Source organism: Myiozetetes cayanensis, unplaced genomic scaffold, assembly GCF_022539395.1.
Source record: "Myiozetetes cayanensis isolate MyiCay16 unplaced genomic scaffold, myiCay2020 scf2-11, whole genome shotgun sequence".
Lineage (NCBI taxonomy): Eukaryota > Metazoa > Chordata > Aves > Passeriformes > Tyrannidae > Myiozetetes > Myiozetetes cayanensis.
This window is the reverse complement of record NW_026087411.1, coordinates 95529746-95546948: the sequence shown is the minus strand read 5'-3', so window position 1 is coordinate 95546948 and position 17203 is coordinate 95529746. Positions and strand designations below refer to the sequence as shown.

Here is a 17203-nt window from a genome sequence, read left to right as displayed (position 1 = left end):
TTTTTCTCACTCATTGCTCCATCAAGAACCACTGACAGCTAGATTACTTTATATTAGCAAAATAAATAATTGAAGGTTTATATGTTGTCCCATTCTGACCATTCTCTTGTGACTCTTGGTGCAGTGTTGGGTGGTGTCAACTGCATGAATAACACCTCTAGTGGTCTGGTAAGACAGTATGTGCCTTCTGGGAAGGAATTAATAGAATCTGTCCAAATGTGACTGTAAGACCTGCTGTCTTCAGGACCAAGGAACAGACCTTTTTATATAAATAAGATGTCCTCCCAGACTGGTTTAGAAAAAGTTCAGTCTTGCTTTTAGGATTTCATGGGGAGAGGGGCAATTTTCACACATGGTCCTAAGCATGACCACACAAGTGTTGTGCTCCTGACTTTCCTGTTGTGAACTGTTCTGAAACAATACCAATGCACAGTTGTTTTAGTGTCACACACTTGGAGCTGTTGTACCTCATCATGTGTTACTGATAACCACCTGTTATCAGTAACCTTTGGCTTTACAGTGTGAAGTGTATGAATTTGATTCACAGTAAGCAAGGTGGTTCAGGTCAGCTAAGCAACAAGTCTCTTGCAATTGAAAACAATGTGCCTTATTTTGTAACACCCAAGTCAGTCTTTCCCCAAATAGTTCGGTATTTTGTCTTTCTTATGTGTGAGGTTGGTGTTTTTAAACCTTTCCTCACTGTTGAAACTGTACAAAGTAAATGTAACAGTTATATGAGATAAATTTTCACAAACATAAAATTGTGGTTTCCATATATCACAGAAAGGCTTAGGTTGAAAGTGATCTTGAAGATCATCCAGTTCCAACCCCCATCCTATGAGCAGGGATGCCACCCATTAGCTTGGGTGGCTCAGGACCCCATCCCATCTGGCCTTGAACACTTCCAGGGAAGGGCATCCACAGCTTATCTGGGCAACTTGTCCCATGTCTCACCATTTTCTAAGTAAAGACTTTCCTCTTAACATCCAATCTAAACCTACCTTCTTTTAGTTTAAAGCTGATCCCCTTTGTCCTTGTAAAAAGTTGCTCTCCCTCTTTTTGTAAGCCCCCTTTAACTACTGAAAAGCTGCAATTTGGTCTCTCTGGAGCCTTTCTCTTATCCAGGCTGAATAATCCCAGCTCTTTCAGCCTGTCTTCATAGGTAGAAGTGCTCAAACCCTCTGATCACCTTTGTGGCCTCCTTTGGACCTGATTTCACAGGTCCACATCTTTGTTGTGGTGAGGACCACATTGCTGGATGCAGTGTTCCAGATGTAATCTCACAAGGGCAGAGGAGAGGGGCAGAATCACCTCCCTTGACCTGCTGGCCATGCAGCTTTTGATGCAGCCCAGGATATGATTGGCTTTCCACTGCAGCTGCACGTTGTCAGCTCATCTCCAGCTTTTCTACCACAAGAACCCCCAAGTCTTTCTTGGCAGTGCTCCTCTCAGTGAGTTATCTCCCAGTTTGTACTCATATCTGGGATTGCCCTGACCCTGGTGCAGCACCTTTCACTTGAACCCACTGAAATTGGTGAGGTTGTTGTGGGCCCACTTCACAGGTTTGTCCAGGTCTCTCTGGATAACATCCCTTCCTTGTTTTGTGTCAGCTGCACTCAGCTTTTTGTCAGCTGCACTCAGCTTTTTGTCATCTGCAGACTTGCTGAGTGTGCAGCACTCAATCTCACTATGTCTTTGGTAGACATGAAAGAGCAGCAGTCCCAAGACAAGGGCCTTGAGGAACACCACTCATCTCCAGCCTCCACATGAACATAAACCATTGACCACAGTTTTCTGGCTGTCTCCATCCAGCCAATTTCTTTTCCACCAGATAATCCATGCTTCAAATCCATGTTTCTCCTGTTTAGTGATAAGGATGTGTTGGATGATGTCAAAGACCTTACAGAAGTCTGTGTAGGTGACATCTCTCAGTCTTCCCTTGTTGACTGTTGCAGTCACTCCATCATAGAAGGCCACCAGATGGGTCAGGTATGATTTACTCTTGCTGGCTGTCTTGGATGACCTTTTCTTGAATGTGCATTTATGTTTGTCAGGAAAATATTCCCATTTTGGAAAGACTCAAACTTAGCTAACCCTGCCTAAGAAACACTAAGTTTAACAGCTAAGTTTTTGTGGGTGTTTTTTGTTTGTGATTTTTGGGTGGGGTTTTTTTGGGTTTATTTTTTTAAAAAAACTAAGTGTCTTAAACCATAACAGAAACCCTCAGTAAGTGAAGCATGACTTTCTTCATCCTGAGTCTGGATTTATGAAGTGATACTGCAATAACATGAAGTATGGGCCTACTTGCTGACAAACCAAAATAATTAGATCATGAATTTAGAGACTGTTTTGTCTGCTTAGAATTTATAAGTGAATGAGAGCCAAATGTTTAAGGTTGGTGAAATACCTTTTCTTTTAATTGGGAAACCTGAATTTGGGTTGCTTGTGGAAGAGCCTGTTTATTTCATTTTCAAATGTGAATACAGAAAACCTGGTAGGTGCTCAGTTGGATCCAGTGGAGAGCAAGATGAGGCAGAGGTGATTTGTTACTGGTCTGTGTATCTTGCTTTTAGTTACTTAATTCTTTAGTCTTCCTTAATGTGTCTATCCACAACAGCACGTGGTGTCACACAGTGTGGAAAAACATAAGGGAAAAATAATATTAACCTGGCAACTTTACCATAGTAGAAAGTAGTTTTGTTGCATATAAATCTGTGAAAAGATAGATTATCAGAATTTAGCTGATAAACTTGGCTGGAGGTTGAGGTTGGCCACATTCCATATGAAAAAGCAGTAACTTAGATGAGTTTCCAAAAATGAAAACCTAGCATGCTATGTTTTTCCACATCCCCTAAAATGAGATATCCTTAACTTGGATGTATTTTCACCACTTTTTAGTCCATTGAGTTTCATGATTTACAAAAATGTAACAGATGTAATAAGGAATTAAAATTTCTGTTCCTCAGCAGCATTTTCTAGTTTAGTAGATATGTGTATCTCCATCATATGTAAAAAAACCCCACCTATTTCCCAAAGGCATGGAAGGACAGTAAATTGAGGTCTCCTACAGTCTTGCATGTATTCTAAACAAAGAACTTTGAAGGACAGTCTTACTACTTTTCAACAGCTGCATTTTGAAAGGAGGGATCTATTCTAGAAAAGCTACATTAGAGTTAGAGGGCGATATGCTGTGACTGTGAATCTTAAATGGAGGAAGAGTCTATGAAGAATTGCTTTGTGGATGCTGAGAATCATCATCTCAGATCTTGAACTCTTACAGAAACTGGGAATTTCAGGAAAAAGAGGAGTAGTGATTTTTTGTGTGAACAAGGTAGAAAAGAATACGGCTACAATGTAGAGAATGTTCTGTTTCTTCAAATACAGCTAGACATTTCTGTTTGCTTTTATTGTAAGCTTTATTAAACCATCTGGACACAATTCTGTGTCAGTGTGCTCTAGGACAGCCCTGCTTAAGCAGAGAGGTCTGACCAGATGACCACTGTGGTCCCTTCCAACCCATTCTGTGATTCTGTTATTTTTCACTTCAGATGGATGTACCATTTTTATAATTAATGTATCAAAGTATATTTCTTTGTTTAGGAAACTCACATACTGTGTATATTTTTCTAATATTTAAATGTTTTTTAATATTTTAAAATATGTTTTAAATAATGCATCTCAGCAAACACAAATATTGATGTTTTTCTGTGCATCAGGAAGATATCGCTACAGGTAACCAAACTCGCCACTGGATGTCACTGTCTCACATGCAAAAGCTGATTCAAAGCTTTCCTTTTGAAATGGTTCTGTAGAGCTTTTCACCGTACTTCATAAATACTGCCAGCAGCATTTTGGAATGACCAGGAAGCCTTGGACTGTAGCCTCTGAAAGCATAAACTTGTCTGAGCTCAAAAATGCATCTCCAGTCACTTTCAAGTGTTTATTGACGCTCTTGCTTTTTACATTAAAAAGTACTTCTTTTGCATATACGCACAGTGATGATGTGCATATATACTTCAAGTCAGAACTGTGGAGGTGTTTTGTGTTTAAAGTTTCTTAATGCAGCAAGGCAATAAATACCCTGCTTGCTCATAACTACATTTCATATGGAGGAACCTGTCTTCAACCAATTAAAAAAATATAACAATGAAAAATAATTACATTATTGTGTGAACAATATGCAGGGAAGTTTACTGAAGCAATCTAGTTCATGAGCTGATGCATGTCTCCTATTTCTTTGAGATTACCCTTGCATAATACATTATTACCAGGTCTGTCCTTGTTATGTGGCATAGCTAGCAGTCACTTACAGTCATGACTGAGGTTTTCAGAAGTCACTTTCTCCACCACCAGGCAAACAGTGCTTTGGAGTGTTCAGAGGCTTTATGACTTCATTTGAGAAGGTATATATGCAGTATTCTCCATCTGATGTTCTCCTTTGTATACTGAGTTTTAAGCTTGTTTTTATTTACCTTTGGAATTCATCCAAGTTCTGTTTCCACACACCACTTCATGAAGAATATAGACTTACATTTTGAATGGTCTTTGGCCCCCTTCCTGTGAGTTACATGCTTGCACATACACATAACGAATCCAAAAAGATTAGGCACTTATAACCCACCACATGCTTGAGAAATGCCAGCCTTGTAACTCAAAACTGATGTGCGTTAGGAACCTCTGTTCTGTAACCTACCTTCTTCTAACCAGGTCCTCCAAATTATGGCCATACTTACAACACTCTTTTCCTGCAATACCGGAACAGTGAGTGTTGTACTGAATAGAAAATACCTCAGAGGACTCAAAAGGAAGGCCTGTACATTTCCTATATTTGTGTTTATTGTTTCATATAATTATGATCAGTAGGAACCTTTCTCATATAGTTTCACAGGCATAAATAAAGCCAGGAAAAGAGCTGTAATTGGTAATATGTTACACTGTTACAAGCACTGATTTTAAGTGGTCCCACGGAGATCATAGTCCTGTTTTCTTTGGCAGTGTCCAGAGTTAGAACCAGTTGAAACTAACAGGACGGGATCAAATACGTTCCCTTTTTCATCTGAAAACGTTGCAATAATTAACAAGGCATTCAGCAGAACTGATTGAAACAAGACACATGTCTTAAAATGGACAAGTTCCAAGTGTCATTTGTAACACACTTGTTAATCCAACTCTGAATCAAAGAAATATAATCTTGTATACCCTTACTCCCTTCTGATCCAGCAAAAAGAGTTTGCACAGTGACCCAAGGGGATGCAGAATGAAGTTCAGCTGGACAAAGAGTTATCTAGGCTAGGACTCTTCACTGAAATCACACTCATCTGTCAGTATTAGAGTCGTGTATTAAATGCACCTAAGTAGTTTTAATCAATAGAGCAGGACATGAAGTTCTTCATATAATTAGGACCAGTATCCCTTGATCTTAAAGAACACTAAGCTTGGAAGGTGTTTAATTTGGTAGGATCTAAAAGATGTGAACCATTTTGGGTCTGTAACTGTAAGAGTTTCTGATACAATACTCTTCACCTCGAGTTAAGGATTAGTAGTGGTCAGCTTCCTAGAGCCATTCTGGAGAGAATGTGATTTGTAAGGTGTGCTGCACTGAAGTAAAAGCATCACAAGAATCAGGAAGCTGATGTACCAAACAAATAATATGGAAGCCTCTGGCTCTTCTTTGCAAAGTATTTTCTAACAGAACCCAGAACACTGCAAGCTTTTCAATTCTTTAAATACATTCATTCCACAGCAGTGGAATGTGTTTTAAAGTGGGGTTAAATTTAATGGCATTGCTTAAAGATATTGGATTTTTACATTGATAGTGACAACTTTTGTAAGTAATCAGAGTCTGATTTTTTTTGGTTTAAGTCACAGAGTCAATACAAACAAACCAGTTCAATTTTATCTTTTTTTTATTGTTTCAATGCCCCTAAATACTAAATTAGACTAATCATTCTACAATATTAGCAAAGAGTGGGTCAAAGCATTCCTCTGATTAACAAGAGCTAATTTATTGAAAAAAACTCATGTTACTGATTTTTCTAGCAAATTGTTTTATTGATTTTTACAATCAAAAATTCAAACAGGTTAGTATATAGTGTATGTTATCCAAGTTTTCTACTGCCTTCATGTTGTAGAAAGAACAAATATAACATAAAATTAGCTGACTGGATTTATATGTGAGCAATGACAATTATAATGGTATATGATTTCTATGGAATTCTCTTTGAAATTTTAGTAAAAATATTCCAAAATATTATTAAATAGAGTTCCTTCAGAAACTGATTTTTCAGTAACTTAAACTTACGAAAAAGAACTTGAAAATGTACAGAACACATAACTTATAGGTGAGCTATGGTTCCCTAAGCCATTACCTTGCATGAAGTTTATAAGAAGTTTTGCAAGTTTTAAATTTGAATGAGAAACACTGAAGAGATAGATTTATATATTTTATATATTTTTATATTTATATTTTATATTTTTATATTTATATATTTATGTCCAAAAAGAAAAAGAATTTGTTCCTAATATCTAACTTAAACACACTCTCTTTAAGTTTGAAGCCATTCCCTGTTGTCCTGTCACTACAGGCCCTTGTCAAAAGTCGCTCTCCAACTCTCTTGTAAGATGCCTTTAGGTACTGGAAGGTGCTGTAAGGTCTCTCCAGAGCTTACTCTTCTCCAGGCTGATCGACCCCAACTCTCTCAGCCTGTTTTGAATTTATGACTTTCAAGACCTCAGCATTAATGGAAATCCTGCAAAAAGACACAAAATTTTGACACTTTAAGTGGAGTGAAATTCATTGGAGTCTTTCAGACTTTTTTTTTTTTGCATGAATTTTGAATCGTATAATTTTATTTATAAAGTGAATAGTAAAATAAGCATATTTAAAGACAAATTTTCGTGGTTGTATCATGAGCAAGAAATATAAAATAAATGCCAAGTTAAATTACAGGAAAAAATGGATATTACTATTGCATTTTTCAACTGACTGCTTCTCTAATTCTTGTGGATGTTAATACATATCAATATTGACAATTCCAGCCTCCTAGACCTCGGAAATGTCACTTGAAAATCCTTTTTAATTGAAAAATGGAGAATTTGCCCTCTCAAATAAAAGCAACATGCTTTTAAAAGAGTAGCTGAATCTTCACACAAAATGTTGAGTGAAAATGCTAAAAGTGCACCAAAGCCTTTTGGCTTTCTTATATATATGTTCATTATGTAGACACATATTAATTCAATTCCAACTGGCAACAACCATTATCATTCAATATCATTAACTTAGATAGGTACCATAGAAGAGTACCCTTTTAGAGTGGTCATCTAATTTAAATTTAACCCAGTAGCATGTGATATAGTAGAGTTGTATTAAGTTGTCAAAAAAAAAAAAAAAGATAAACTGGAGGATATACATGATTGTTTCAATTAAATACATAATTGGCCATATTATATCTTAGCTAGAAAGCGGTCAGGTTTTTCTGTAACCTTTAGAGGGCTCCATTGCTATGTAATACTGGAAAACATGCTAATTTGACAGCTTAACATATTCTGACATCTACTCTAATTTAATTTAGGCCTTCTATTAACTCTGTTTACATGGTTTTAACTGTGTACAGAACCTTCCATGCTGGTTAAAAGGTCTGATGACGTAGGTTTAGGATTGTGAGATGAAGGAGAATGTCTGCAATGCTGTAATGTATAAATTTACTAGAATTAATATCAAAAATGTGACAGAATTCTCAGTTCCAAAATTTCAAATGCATGAGAAGTGGTCTAGAGGCAAAACAATTAAATCATGACTTAATGATTTCCCATGGTTTTCTGAATGCTTCACTGTCTATCCAGAGTGTCTGTGTGTAATAACTTACAGCATTGCAGGGCAGCATTTTCTCTTAAAAAGGTTGAGGCAGGGTGTTGCCTCCTAACAACAAATCTCTTACAGGGGAAGAAGCATAAGAGTACTTCCTTTCTTCCTTACAGGGGATTCAGGTGTGACTCAGCTTCTTCCTAGAGGCACAGAAACAACCAAAAGGAACAATATGTCTAGCAAAAGGCTAGCATCACAATTAGGAAGTGTTTGATATCAAAGAGGAGAAAGAACATGGATGTGGTAACAGTGAACTTACATCCACACTCTGGCTTTCTAGAAGATGCTATTTTAAAGGCCAAAGTGAGGGTTACCACATTATCTGAGACATAAGAGCCCTTGAAGGGCAGTTTCAACTTCACTGACTGTTCCCTTCATATCCCATGTATGCAGCAAATGGGAAGGGGTTTGGAGTGAAATTGGAAGTGAGGAGGGCATAGAAACAGATCTGGACATTAAAGTCAGATATTCTTGTTTGTTTAAAGCAGTTTTTAAAAAAAATCTAATATTGTGAAGGAAAAGTTAAGAAGAATGTTAAGAAGAAAACCAAAAGTTAAGAAAAACAAACCAATAAGAAGAGAAAAAAAGTACATGGAAAAGAAAGCCCATGATAAGGTGGAAGGTTTTGTGGCAAGTGGTGAATATAAGAGAGCATCCATCTGGGACCAGGAAAGGAGAAGACAGCTATATGAAGGAAAAAAAAGAAAAAGGTCAATAAAGTAAAAAGAAATGTTTCTCACAGCCTGCCAGCTTTCTCTGGGAAAAATTGGCACATTTCTTGCATAAAAATCCTGCACAAGCGCTCCTGTAAGAAAGATCAAAATTACATTGCACTTGTAGTCTGGAAAGTCTTCTAAACCCATCAGATCATGAGAATGAAAACGCTTTTTCAGAAATAGCAAATGAAGGCTTAATAAATAGGTCAGTGCTTAGAGTTAAACGCCACTTAACCTCATGCACTGCCTGCAGCACTCTGCTGAAGAGGAAGACTGACCACAACATATTACTCTCTGTTCCATTACTCTTTGAATTAGGCTGTGCTTTAGGTCTCAGCTCAGTCCATCCAAAGCATGAAGAAATTAACCATGATCATTTTAGCACACAAATCGGGCAGCCATGAAGAATTGTCTTTGCCATGTTCAATACTTTGCTGTGCATTTTCAGACTCACATGATTTGAGGTCATTAAAGTGAAACTGCTGTGAGCACGATCTCTTCCTTGACTGCCTTTCCTTTGCCATGGAAATAGGAAGTCCTGTCTTGCTCCACCCAGAAGTTGCTGATGGGTTTCTTTCAATAAGCTCTAATCACTACAGGATTCAGTATCAGGAGACTACTTCAGAAGGTTGCTGGTTGAACATGTATCCTGGTGCATGCTGCAGAAAAGGAGGAAACTACCCACATTGCTAAGATTCTTTCATAGTCTTGATAATGTGGAATCTATAAACAAAAAGGTATTTTTATGAATATTAGTTTCTATTCTTGAAAGAGTTCATTTTCCAAGAGAAGAGAAAACAAAAATGGGCAAGAATGGGATGTTAAGAGTATGAAACCAAAATTGTATGCCATCTTAATTGAAATTATTTTTCTAATACTCATAAGACTCCTATCTAAAGTTAAAAAAATAAGTTTTTAAAAGTGAAATGAATGACTTTAGTTCTAGTAGGGGTAGAATAGTTTTAGGTGAAAAATATATATGGGATATATCAAAGTTCCAGTAAATTTAAAAGAAATAGGCAGGAAGGAAGGAAAATTATTGCATGAATCATACTCCCTTGGGTAACAGTGTCAGCAGACTTGAAATCATCGTGTTGCATAGGACAAACAGATGAGCAAATTGATGAGTAACTGACAAAAACTTTTTTTTTCCTCTGAACACTGAACTGGCAAACAGTTCTTTTTATATAATAAAGATGTGAGGTAATCACATCTCTCTGAAAGTCAGAGCTATAAAGAAGGATATAAAGGAGCAGATGGTATGGGCTAACAAATAGCTGCAGTAGCAGCCATGCTACTGCAAGGATGTTTTTTCATGGACCGGTTTAATCACACTGGATGAGTTTTGCCCTTATTACTCTAAAGCAGGTATTTATGCCATAGTTTAGCTCATTAGGTTTGTCTCAGTTCTTTATACCCTGTGACTCAAATTTCTCAACTAGAAGAGTTTGAATTTAAACTGGTGTCTTGTTGGGCCTAAATTCATTCCTGTTAGGCTGTGTGAGAGCCAACATATTAGCAGTTTGGCTAATCAAGGAGTATAGGCCATAGGCTGACAGTATGGACCAGTATTTTTTAAAACCATTTGTAACTTTCTTTTTTTTGTATCAGTCTTGGTGTGATCTCCCACACTAATTTTTTTAGTTCTCTCTTGGTTAGGCAAATGTATCAAATGTATTTCACTTTGCAAGTTTGTATTGGTTGCCCCTACCTTAAAGTGATGCCAGCAATTACCTTCCTTAAGCAGCTCTTCAGTTAACCTTGGAAAGTGTCTGCAAAGAACTAGCAGTAGGTTACTAGAACAATATTATAAATCTAATGTGAAAAAATAACCATATACAGAAATAATTTGCCACAGCATTGGTACAGATATCTATAAGGAAAGGGATGGACACTGAGGAGATACAGAAGACAGGAAAAACCAGAGGGCAGCCAGTGGGAATATTCCCTTTTTCTCTGACTTTTCTGGAAACTTTATATTTTTCCTCTGAAATGAAATTTGCAGCTTGAAAATATTGATAAATGCTGCACTACAGCAAGATTTCAGGACATCTCATGTCTTTTAAACGTTGCACATTATGCAACCTATGAACTTTAGTTATGATTTGCCAAACTGTAGTGTGGGAACAAAAGATAAAAGGTTCCCAAACAGTGTGAGAACAGTTGTAGACTAGTGTGAGAACAAGTGTGAGGAAGTAGAAAACAAATCTATGTGGCTAATATTCCAAATAATGCGGAGGGGGAAAGACAAATTGATAAGAGGTAGTAAAATTAGACCTATTGGAGTGGGTACAGAGGAGGATCACAAAAGTGATCAAGGTTGGAGCACCTCTACTCTGAAGAGACTGAGAGAGTTTGGGATGTTCAGCCTAGAGAAGCGAAGGCTCTGGGGAGACTTTAGAGCAACTCTCCAGTACCTAAAGGGGGTTTGCAGAAAAGATGAGGATAGATCGTTTAGCAGGGCCTGTTGTGGTAGGGGTAATGGTTTTAAATTAAGAGGGTCAAGTCAGACTTGATATAAGGAAGAAATTTTTTACAACGAGGGTGATGAAACACTAGAACAGGTTGTCCAGAGAGCTGGTAGATGCCCCATGCCTGGAAACATTCAAGTTCATGTTGGACAGGGCTCTGAACAACCTGATCTAGTTGAAGATGTTCCAACCCAAATGGTTCTATGATCTGACCCACTTTACTTTGCAAACCTTCCAATTTCATATATTAATACACAGAAAAGGCTATAATCATCATTCTCAAAGAATAAGACTATTAAAATAGTATCTGTTTCAACACTTAAATACCAAGATAATGTTTGCAATGTTTGCTTCTAAGACTACACTCTCAAGTGTATCTCATTTGCAATTATACCTTATGTCCTTTATATAGCTTGTGGAATGACTGAATCCAGTCACCCTCTCTAAAATGTATCATTTAAACTATTTATTAAAATGTATTAAAAGCACAAAATAAAGAAATAATGATAAGTAATGTCACAAAATACATTTATGGTTGTAACTTTCAAGTTTTCTATTAAAAAGGCTACTTGACAAATACAATTAGACAAACACAGACTTCTATGACACAAAAGGCAGAAGGGTAGCCTAACCCTCATAAAGAAGCAGGAATTAGGAGAGAAATTATAAACTCACTTTTGATTTAAATCTCCCTACTTTAATTTTTGAAACATGAATTCTTAGTTCAAGGTTCTTAAATTAAACACCTGCAGAGATTCTATTTTTTAAGTACATCTGTGTAATCCAGTGCAATAATCACAACTCACATATCATTCTCAGCTGGGTCTCTTTGCTACCTCTACTAAGTTGAGGGTTGATCTTGGTGATTTTAGAGGTTCTGTCCAACCTTAATGATTCTGTGATTATGTGATACTGTGGGAAACACACAAGCATGTTCACTAACACCAAGTGGCCGGCAAATGCTCAGCTCTGGGCTGTCACAGAAAAAAATGGCAGAAGTTATTCAGTGTCCACATGGTTGAATTTGTTTCTCAAGAGTTGCTTTCTCCACTTAAATTATTTTTTAATTTGATACTAGAAGATATTAAAAAAAAAGACAACCTTTTCCAGATTGAAATACTTCAGACCTGTCTGACCTTTCAGCCCTTGATGTATTCAAGAATTTTTCTGTTTTCAAATAGGCAACCAACTAAAACCCTCAGAGACACTGGCAGTTTTAGTGTAAAAAAGTTCTGTTTTCTATGCTAAAATCTGGGAACTGAAGTATATTTCATGTTTACCAGATTCTGCATTTAATGTATACATCCTGTATATACTCAGAATATACTCATTTTTGTTACTTCTAGAGACATTTCCTTCACACTTTATTTTCTGTGATAAATAATTATAAAATGCTATCTTATTTTGGATTTCTATTTTGATTACAGTTTGAAAAGTTTATTAGAATCTATCCCACTGTAAGGAAGAATAGGAAACCCTATCAAGGATGCCAACAAGACATCTATTTCTGACCCTCCCTTAATGCAGGACAGTCATCCAGACTAATGAAAACTGACATCCATGAATTTGACTCCTGACAGAATGGAACGTTGGAGTAAGAGGAATTGTGTGCTTTTCCTCACACTCTGTTTATCCCCATTTGTATTTTAGGAAAGTGGTTGTAGGTTGGCCTTTCTGTAGGTGTTCTCACAGCAGGGAGCTCCACCTTCTTCCAGTGGCTGAGAGTTCTGGTTCTGCCTACAGGCTCCAAGCAAACTGAAGATGCAGTTTGCTTGGAGCTTCAACCTTCTCACTGAAGCAAAGCAAAAAGTCAAGTAAGCTCACGTACTGCTTTCCCTCTTGATTTTGAGACCATCACAGGAATTAATACTCTGTCACCCTACTTTTCAGGAGTGTTTATCTTTTCCCCTTATTAGAATTTGTGGCTGTCTGCTTCATATATAAATAAACTAGAAATCTGCTTTACGCTATGGAGTGGACACCACTTGCACTGTACAATACTGTCATAATTAAACATTGAAATTCTGCTAGTCTTTTCACTATATAGGTTAAGTTTCTTGGTTTTGCAAAAGCACAAATATAATTGATTAATAAAGACAGAATATGATATTCCTGTACTAAGAGCTGGTAGGACAAATGAATAAAATAAAATAAAGGCTCTACTGGATCAGAACAAATCCGTTCCAGTGCTGTGTCTCTGACAGTGGCCAATAGCAGTTCCTTTGTGAAGCATGTAAGAACAAAAAGAATTATACGTCCCAGAGTTCTGCCACAGACCACCTGGTGAGTTTTGCTGTGGGATGTCCTGATAAGAACAGTGCTGTTAATTAGTCTTTAATGTACTTTCTTTCCCCGAGATTTATTCTCACATAGAAATGTAAACATTTCAATGAGTGCCACTTCTGTTAAAGGGCAAATTCAATGGTATGTTCTTCTTGGGTCTAATCTTGAAGCATATTCAATCACCTTTTGTGAAATGCAGAAAATCCCTGGTCCACATTTTCCTTTTGGAAGATGAACTGAACCCACTGGATATCTATAGCCTAAGACAACCTAGTGCAGGCCACGGATCAAGTCCAAACTCACTGAGTTTTTTTAACTCAATAAAAATTTTAGTAGCGATAATGCTAATTTGATTGGAGATCTTTAGCATTTTCCAAGCTTTTAATGACCTGTCGTGGTTTTACCCTGGCTCAATTTACTTTTATACTCCCCATACAATTACTATCAGTTGAGAGAAGGTTTATGCAGACGAAAAGAGACTGAATTGAAAAAAAAGTATGAGTATTTATTATTAACAAGCTAAAACTAAAGAATTATATCTACAAAAATTCTACTTAAGTAAAAGGTATTATGTATTTACAGAAGATACTTCTCCCCCACCCCCCTTTATATCAGTCCAAGGAGGAGAAGCAGTCCTTTTCCATTCTCGGAATTCCAGCTCTCTCTCTCTCCAGTAACTTTGCAGCACTCTCGTTGCAGCTGGAACTCTTTCTCCTTCTCTGTGTCAACCTTCAGGGTTGGGCCTACCCCCCTCCTGGGTTAAAACCGAAGGCTGGGGGTTACTCAGGTCCTGAAGGGTCTTCTTCCATAGGTTTGCAAGGGGACACTTGCTTACTATGGATCTTCTTCCACAGGGTTACAGGGGATAATGGTTTAAGAGTTCACCCCTGTTTCCCTATGGAGGTCCCTCCCCATGGGAGAACAGTCCTTGATTGACTTCTCGGCATGGGTCTAGTCTGGATCCCTTACTCGGATCCCAATATCCCACCTGAGCCGTCTTGCTCCAGCGTGGGTTTCCCTCAGGGTCACAAATCTTCAGCACTAGCAGTATGGATCTCTCACTGAGATCCCAAGCTTATCCAAGTCGTCCTTGCTCCGGCATAAGCATCATCCCCTTCAAGGGTCACAAAGTCTTTAACAGGACTCTGCCTCACCTGAGCCGCTTCTGCTCCATCATAAGGCTTTTTCTGTCAAAGTCACAAATCTCTGGTGCATCCACAAGCTCCTCTGTGAGCCGCATGGGGAGTCTCTTCACTCTAACAAACTTTTACAAGTGGCAGGGATTTTATTTTTCAGTCTTTACTCTGCTGAAGGGAGGGAGAGCGAAAGGGAGAAAAAGCAGCTCTCCCCCCTTCGAACCTTTCCTCTCTCTCCTGCGACTGCCAGCTTTGACCTTGAAAATCCTTTATCTCTTCGCTGGAATTTCTCTGCAGCGGTTTCTGTCCAAGCAGTTCATTTTTTAAACCTTTTTATTTTCTTCACTCTTTTACAGAAGAGAAGGGAGGCTTCAGTACTACACCTGCCCCCCCTGGCCCAAGCTGGGGAGGAGGGGGCCTTGGCCCTCCTCGGGCCCGCTACCCTTCTACATGGCTGCTGCTCCTAATTTCAACTGCGCACACCAACCTTCTCTTCCGTTTTCTTAAAGATGTAATTAGCAAAGGCGTCACTGAACTTTTTGATTGGTTTTTTTGTCCGGAAATCACCTGGACAAAACCATCCTCAGCCCCAGGGATGGGCTGTTGGGCAAAACCACGACAATTCCCCCCTTCGCCTTTGAGAATTACATTTTAAGAAATCTTAAATTCTACAATAAATGTACAACTATAAATAAACAAACTATAACTAAAAATTACTCTATTAAAAATTAAAACAACATCATTATAATACTTAACTCTATTAGTGTTTTTTTACCACAACTACAGTACACATGGTCAATCTATTTTTGTTTGCAGACTTCTCTCTCAGTTATCTTAAAATCATTATGGTCAATTCCTCACATGAGGCATTACAAATGTTGGGGTTTGATTTGGCTACTGCCTCTCTGGGCAGTCAACTCTGAGAGCAAAGTGCATAAATAATGTGAGCTTGATACCATGTTCCAGAAAACTGGACTATCTAGTTCCTATTTAAAACTATAGGTGGATACCAATCTTACTCGTTACCTCAATCAATCAATGTGAGTGAATAATGTATCTACTTTTTTGTCCTTCTAATTGGAGTGAGATTTTTTGGGGTTTTTTTATGAAGTATATTGATTGGAACTGATGTTTTGGATGTTTTTTGAGGTGGGGTTGGGTTGGATTGTTTTTTTTAAGAACAAGGTTTTTCAGTAACAGTTTTGTTCTTAAAGGTTTCTCAAGTCTAAGCTGAAACTGCTGATCATGATGACCAGACAGAGCAAGGTGTAGGGAACCTCCTGGTAACTCACAGCTCAAAGAAGGGGACACTCATTTAGAAAGTGATATAATTAGATTCACAGTCCTGACCTGGATAAGACATGAGCTTAAGCCTCGCCACAGTAGAGTGCACTTACCTCCACTTGCCTCTTAGATCTTCTTGCACTGCCTGTACTATCTCCTGTCAAGGGCCACTTTAACCCGAGAGAGAGAGCTCAATTATTAGACAATGAGAAAACCTGGTTCAAAGTCTCACCTGATGGGACAAGGTGTACCTACAGTCAAGCCTCTTGGATCTCTCCAACCTTGGTGAACAATCTGGGCATCAAAATACTCTGGAATGAGGCTCTCTATTATATTTTGTCTTTATTGTGAATATAAATAAAGAATGTATATTTTGGAAATGCTCTAAGGAACACTTGAATAAATCTTAACTCATTAAGTATCATACTGGAAATAGTTTTTTATTACAATTACTAAAGAAATGGAAATAGAAATCACTGAAAAATATACTTAAAAATTAGTAGCATTAGCCTAAATATTCATAATACAAACAAGAAATCTTTTAAACAAGGTCAAAAGATACAGTAGCAACAATTCATAGTTAAAGCTCTATTATTTTTTGAAAATGTTGCTGTACAACATCAGGGGAAAAAAATAATGTGCTGCAAAATCTTAGGTATATGCATAAATTTTTTAAATACTCTCTTGCCTGATTATAATTATTCATATACATGGGAAATTGTAAGGTGATGAATGTCAATATGTACAGTAAAAATAACTTTTAACTACATTCATATGGCAAGGAAGGACTGTTGTTAATCTTTTTTGTAACAGCTTAAATGATCATTATTCTTGCTTTTGTTGATAGCTTTTTCCTGCTTAACTGTTGAAAATATTTTAGTACTGTATGGTGGCCTTTCTCCAGGTTTACACAATATTGTTTTCCTGTTTCAAGAGGGAAAATTTACATTAAGTTTCATATATAGTAATTGACATTTATAGTGCATGTGGGATTGATTACTTTTACACATGAGAAAGCTTCAACCTTAAAATATACCAAATATGAGACAATATCATCGTGTTCCAACACATTGTTTCCTCTGTAGTATTAAAACTCCACTGCTGGTCAGTTTCAATATTCTTGATACCTGAATTTTTTACTATGAGAACATACATTAAGTGTTAATGCACAGGCATTTCTGAATGTCCATCAACATTGTATGTATTGCTGTGTTATTGTTTCACCTCTGAAATTTTGCCTGAAAGTCTAGAAAAGACATTGACAGTGAAGGTATTATGAAAAATGAATTTTAAAGGTTTATAATATTGGTTTGAACAAGTATATAACGTTTATGACAAATTCTGAGCTGCTTTTCCCAACCAAAATTATACTTTAAATTAGCGGGATTATTTTTCTGGAAAACAAGAAAAGTTGAATTGGGATTTTGTGCAATAATTTGGCTCTTAAAA

The 17203-nt window shown here is 37.3% G+C and overlaps 1 long non-coding RNA gene across 1 annotated transcript in view; it reads left to right on the top strand.

Annotated features, from left to right (window-relative positions):
- LOC126639975 (uncharacterized) overlaps positions 1-16806 on the top strand; it is a 194482-nt gene extending 177676 nt beyond the window's left edge. Inside the window, exon 2 of the long non-coding RNA XR_007628918.1 lies at positions 14238-16806. This is a non-coding gene — a long non-coding RNA (uncharacterized LOC126639975). The remainder of the gene's footprint in view (positions 1-14237) is intronic.
- The last annotated feature ends 397 nt before the right edge of the window (positions 16807-17203 follow it).